The 3,373-nt window shown below is 41.4% G+C and overlaps 1 long non-coding RNA gene across 1 annotated transcript; it reads left to right on the top strand.

The window, feature by feature from the left end:
• The first annotated feature begins 1,034 nt into the window (after nucleotides 1-1,034).
• On the top strand, nucleotides 1,035-2,618 carry LOC131520379 (uncharacterized). The gene is made up of 5 exons (XR_009266045.1): nucleotides 1,035-1,176; nucleotides 1,532-1,605; nucleotides 1,733-1,817; nucleotides 2,246-2,357; nucleotides 2,479-2,618. It is a non-coding gene; the product is annotated as an uncharacterized LOC131520379 (long non-coding RNA).
• Nucleotides 2,619-3,373: the final 755 nt, after the last annotated feature.

Genomic DNA, 3,373 nt, shown 5'->3' with positions numbered 1-3,373 from the left:
GCTCTCATGTCAATTGTCTTGACCCCACCCGTCTTGTTTCCTGATTATTGGTTAATTTGCCCCACCTGTGTTTATCTCTTTACCCTCCTCATTTGCTCCCTTTAAAATCTCCTTGTGTTTGCAGTCCTGTGCCAGTTCGTCGTCAGTGTTACCCTGGTTGTGTCCTGTCCTGTCCTGTCCAGCCTTGCCAAGCCTTGTCCAGCCTTTGCCAGTCTGTTTTCCCCTACAGGGTAGTTTTTGTTTTGTTTATTTTATCTCGTTATTAATAAAGCCCTTTTTCCTCCTGCAAGTGAGTCCTCATTCTCTATCCCTTCACCCAACCCTGACAGAACTAACTGGCCAAGATGAGGACTCAGCGGAGGAAGGGCTTGCACCGGCCACCAGCCTCCACACTCTCCGGCCCTCTGTACCAACACATGCTCCAATTTAAGACCTTGAGCTCCCTCCATCAACAGGGGGCTGACCTGAGGGAGTTTGCACTGCAGGCATTTTTGAACATTTTGAACTCCTTTCCGATCTTTCAATCGCTTGACGTATAAGTTACGTCGACATTCCATGTCCATTATTGTGAGCCCCACAAGACACAACAAAAACACAGCTCCGATCACAGCGTCCTCCATCCTCCTGTTGTTAACGTTGTTCTTCTTTGTTTTCGTTGTTGAATGCCGGGCACAAATGACGTTGCTGTCTACCGGCTTACGTTACTTCCAAGTACCAACTGTCGGTGCGAATGCAACCCTTTAAATGGTACTAGGAAATAGTTCGCGCAAAATTGTCCCAGTACTTTAGTACTGTACTTTTAGTTCTGGAACTAAAGCGGTGCGAAAGGGGCTAATGATGCGGCCCTCAAGGACCTTTTTAATTATGCCCTTGATGAGTCCCTCAACTGGTGAGAGGTCTGGATCATCTGATGTTTGTGGGGTTCATCGATTTCCTAGCTCGTCAGGGGAATCCTCCAGCCGAAGAAGCTGCAGTCCCCCCAGAGGTGGCTGAATATGCTGCAGCATCCCCAGAGGCCAATAGCGTCTGTCTGCGGACTGCAAGAGAGGGGCGTAACTGGAAGGAGGCGTAACTTGAAGAAAGGGGCGTAACTTGAAGTTGTCCAAATCACACAGAACCACGCGAGATGTCAAAACGAGATGTTATTGGCAAGATGGCCGCTTGTATATTGACAAGGTGAGAATATTTTTTTATTTTTTATTTTCAGTAGGTGTAAGCAATATATAATTCAAAAGGTGTAAAGACGACAAGGCTAGTCAAGAGTAGTCCCAGACTAAAATGCATGTCTGAGCTGTTTTAACTGAAAGCAACTTGAACTGACTGATCTTAAAATAATTGTTTTGTCTCAAGATGCCCATCAGTAGTGTTTTTATCCAAGGCACGTTTATAAAAGCTACTCAAATGTCCTAATTGAACTATGGCCTAACTTGTGTTGGATAAAAAGGGAGTTACATCAGCAACTACCTCAACATGTAAATGCAGTATTGAGCAGATAAATCACAGCTGACTGACTCTTGTCTGGATGTTACAGGGACAGATGAGACACACGAGTGTATATCCGGTGCAGAGTGACTGATGAAGGAATGCTGCCATCAAAGACTCTCAGTGAGTACACTACAGACATCAATAAAACATCTTTTAAATCTTAAATTGTAGTTTATTTTAATTATTGTAATTTCAAACAACTATTACAGCACTTTTCTGATTCTTGATTCCTGTGCATTTGCTGCAGATCTTTTGTGGTGGAGCAGGACCTGCAAGACAAGGTGACAGCGACATTTGTGGAAAAAAGGGAAAACCTGAAACAAAAGGATAAAGTAAGATCATTTTATTACTTTTAATACAGAGATCAGATGACATTGTGCTGTTAAAATGACTGCTTGTGTATTATGTTTGGCTGTTTTTGTATGATCTGAAATGTCTGCAGGCTGCTGTGAGCGCTGAGGATGGAGAGTCCACAGCAGCATCCTGGAAATGATCCAGTGCCATGAATTAGACGCTCCAACACTGCACCTGCCCTCATCTGAACCAGATGCTGCTGTGGTCTCTTCATCATCAGTGACCCCAGAGCCAGCGAGAACATCTAGAGAAAGACCAAAAGACATCGAGGATGTGACATTGGTCAAGTTTATTCTGCTGGTCTCTGTTCATACAGTGAAGGCTGACTTTCAGAAGCTTCACAAGCATCATCAAAAAATAGTCATGAAGCTTTTATCGAAAGTGATTTCCAGTGCTGTTATTACAGGGACCTACAATCCCCTGGATCAACCTGGAGAAAAGAGCCTTGCTGAAGGACACGCCAGTGACGAACCAGCAACCTTCTGCTGACCAGTTCAGTGGTTTAGCCCACTACAGAAGTAATAAAGCTACAACTAAAAAAAAATGCATGTAATTGTAAACATGAAATAAAATTTGGCAAGAAATGGAAAGCTGACAACATGAATTGTAAATGTTTAACTCTGTTTAAATGTTTTACAGGTAGTGGTGCTCATGGAGAGCAGCACACGAATGTTTGAAGCAGACACAGATTATCCCGCACATGTTCTCCTGCTCTTGCCTCAAGGTTGTGTGGTTCAGGGGTGTCATCATGGTCTTCCTCATCCTCTGGGTCAACGATGTCCTCATTGAGAAGAGCAAGATTGTGAAGCACAGCGCAGCTGCAGAACTGGCTCAGCTGTGTTGAGATGACTGTAGGATGTGGGTTCACCGTCTGTAAAAACATGATTGTTAGAACAATAAGTTTGAATGAAGCTTTGTTTCATCTGTTGTTGACTTGTATATTGTATGTATTTATTGTGATGCTTCCTTTTATTCATTCTTATACTTATTTATTCATGTTTCTTATTGTTGTCATTAAATAAAATATATTTTAATGTATTAATTGCTTGACTGAAAATTGATGTATTCACTTTGACTGCATTTGTTCAACTAGTGTATATTCATGTATAGCCATGTCACGACAAAATTAAATTTTGCTTGTTTTACTTGTTTGTCATTTTAAGTTTAAAAAAAATTATAATTATTGGTTAGCACTTATCATTATTATTGCGTGTAAGTGTTGGGGTGGGAAAATGATGCAATTCATTCTGGGGTAATCTTAATTTTTAAGTACAAATACTTACATTTTTAGAGTATAAAATCAACAGTCTTCTCCAAAGGCGAGATCTTCGAGCAGCTGCCCGACATGTCCTTTGTGCTGACATCTCAAACGCTGAGGAAAACCGTACTAGATTGTTGAGTTAGTGATGATATGAGGTGTTAGTGCACCTGTCTCTCTTTTTTTTATTATTGCCGAACTTATTACATAAAAGATCAGGGAAAGATGGTTGTATCTAACAATGAACAATCATAAATGGCATAAAACGGTAAACAA

The sequence above is a fragment of the Onychostoma macrolepis genome, chromosome 15 (assembly GCF_012432095.1).
Source record: "Onychostoma macrolepis isolate SWU-2019 chromosome 15, ASM1243209v1, whole genome shotgun sequence".
NCBI lineage: Eukaryota > Metazoa > Chordata > Actinopteri > Cypriniformes > Cyprinidae > Onychostoma > Onychostoma macrolepis.
This window is presented reverse-complemented; position numbering and strand designations above follow the sequence as displayed.